The sequence below is a fragment of the Lontra canadensis genome, unplaced genomic scaffold (assembly GCF_010015895.1).
Source record: "Lontra canadensis isolate GAN:19392208 unplaced genomic scaffold, GSC_riverotter_1.0 scaffold53, whole genome shotgun sequence".
Lineage (NCBI taxonomy): Eukaryota > Metazoa > Chordata > Mammalia > Carnivora > Mustelidae > Lontra > Lontra canadensis.
In genome coordinates, this window is record NW_022631047.1 from 11,807,428 (window position 1) to 11,810,210 (window position 2,783).

A 2,783-nucleotide genomic window follows, 5' to 3' on the forward strand; every position below is an offset into this window, starting at 1 on the left:
TTAGTTCTCCTCCCTCTCGCCTCGCTCCCCTCTCCGGTTCCTCCTCCCCTTCCCTCCCCTCCCGTTCCTCCCCTCCTCCTTTCAATCTCTCCCTCCCTCCCTCCTTTCCCCTCTTGTTATTAAGGAGAACAGCAGCTGGCCCGACCTAACTTCAAACGCGGTCCCCCGCCCCCCCACCCCTCTCCTTAGCTCTCCGAGGCCCTCTCCCTCTATCCAGCCCTGCATGCCAGGGGCCCCGATAGGGGAACCCACAAAAAAACACACCGATTTCTATTTATTCCCTCTAATTTCGCACATTCTGTGGGTGTATCGTGCCAAAATGCGACCCTCCAACTTTGGCTTTCTCAAAATTGATCTTTCTACTCCTGCCCATGTATGTAGGCTCCGAGAATGAGGGGTAGATCGCTTGAAGATGGGGTAGGCTCAGGCAATTTAGAGACAGACCCCTTAAGTGAAGACTAAGGAAAGCGATTTTAGAAAATAGCAACCTTGGCTATCCAGAGATAAAGGCTCTGTCCGGACGTTTGAGTTCCTGATCACTTCAAGGCTGTTTCAAAAGCTCGATTAAAGGGGCCAGAACAGCGCCCCCCCCCCCGCAACCCCGCATGTGTGTGTGGAGAGGAAGAAGAGGAAGGGGTGGGTGTTAGGAGGGAGGGGGCGGCTTCTCCGACGTGATAGAATGTGACCCTAGAGCAGAAACCCTCCCCTTCTTGGGGGCGCTACAGGCGCCACGGGGAGCTGCGGAGAGGCGCCCAGAGTTGCCGCAGGCCGGGGGGTGGGGGGCAGGGCTACCATCGGTCTTTCCGCGGCCCGCGGCCACGCAGGAAAAACCCGCTTCCTCGCCCCTGCATCTGCTGACAAGCCGCCCGAGGTGTCTGCGCCGAGCGTGGCCACACTGATACAGCTTTCTAGGAAATAGCCCGGGAGGGGGAGGGGATGGGAGGGGGGCGAGGGAGGGATTAGGTTTGGCTCCCCCTCTCTCCCCCTGCACAAACAACACCACCCCTTCCTTTCCCCGGAGGCCCAAGACTTCCACCCTGGGTCCTTCGCTGGCATCCTCGCCGGCCCCTCCGGGTTCACGCCTCACTCGCCAGCCGGGGCTTTCTCCCGGGGAGCGGGATTGCGATGGAGATGCTGCCCGAGCAGTCGGCTCTGACATGTGCTCAAATGCATCCCGGGGTCAAGGCTGCTTTTACAGGGGATATGGTGGCGTTTCCTTACCTCCTTCCTCCCTCCACCCCGCCCCCCAACTTTCAGTGTAATTTCACTTTGGGGGTAAGGGACAGACCCCAGAGACCCCAGCAAGTTGGCCCAGCTGGCACGTGCAGGGAGCATGGCGTGGGTCAGGGCTCGGGACACACCGTGATCGACCGAGCACCTCCTTCACCAAGAAAGGGGGCCCGAACCGGGGCGTGGAGACCGGGGGGGGGGGGCGCTGGGTGAGTTGTACACTCGGTTCCCTGAAAGGGGGGAGAGTGGAATAGAGAAGGCGGGGAGTGAATAAACCAGAGGTGCTAGCGATTAACTCAGGCCCCGAGGCCAGCCCCTTTAAACGAGGGTGGGGCGGAAGGGGTGGGGGGAGTGAAGGGGGGAAATATCGCTTTAAAAGGGTGAGTAAGAGTTTGGGGCGCCGTCTCCCCTCCCTCTATTTGCATAGCCAATAGCTCTGGGGCTCCTGCTACTGCGCGCTGATTGTTACCGGGCAGATTACTTTTTTCTTTTTTTTTTTTTTCTTTTTTTTCTTTCTTTTTTTTTTTTTTTTTTAGTAGGACGCGTTCCCCGCTACATCAAAAGGAAACCAAGGGAGGGCGGAGAGAGAGCGGGGACTGGGGCGGGCGCGGGCTGGGGAGAGGCCGGGGCGCCTGCGACCTTATCAATAGCCCAGGGAATTAGTATCCAATCTACCGTAGGTAAAGAAAGGGGAGGGAAGGGGGAGGACGAGGAAAATGTCTAATTGCTGTGGAAGCCATTAGCTTTCGGGAAGCAAAAAGCTCACTGAGAAACCCAACTTGCAACTCAAAATGAAACAGTCCTACGTAGTGGATGACACTCAGGCTGAGTACAGTGTTCCTCGGAATAGAGTCGGTCCCTAACAATTACCTATTGATTTTAGTCAACTTGGACTTCCCGACTCAAGCTTGAGTCACTCCGGATAAATATATTAACTTACATTTTAAGACCCGACCCCATAGAGGAATTAACTCAGACTTCACCCCAGCCACCTATCAGCGGTTCAAAGAAAGCTGCTGGGCGGGGGGTCGGGTAGGGGGTGAGAGAGGTATTTTTAAAGTATAAATCTAGCCTGACAGGCAAGGACAGAAGTCGGCGAAGGCTTCCAGCCTCTTGACATCACTTGATAACTAACCCAGCACGGTCTTCTCTCCACCTCCCAGCAGGGAAAGCATCCCCAGTCCTGGGTTCCTGAAGTGGGGAGGAGGGGGGGAGGGGAAGAGGCGGGTGGTCGTCCTCCCCGCCTAGCCCACCCTGGGGAGAGAGCCTGGGTGGCGACGTCTCAAATCTCAGAAGCGCGCCGAGGGCCCTCTCGCCCCTTCCCTCCCCTGTACCCCCACCCCTACTCCTGTCTGGCTTCCCTGAGAAATTCCGGCGGGGCGCGGGACTGGGGGAGCTGTAGTCGCGAAGGGGAGGGGCACAGAGGGGCGCGGGCGGATGCCCCCTCTCCCCGTGGCCTCTTCATTCACCTAGACCCACGAGTGCGGACGCTTCCCGCGTGGCAGGCTCGCCTCTTCAAGTTCCCCCATTCACTTCCCCTTCCTATTACGGAC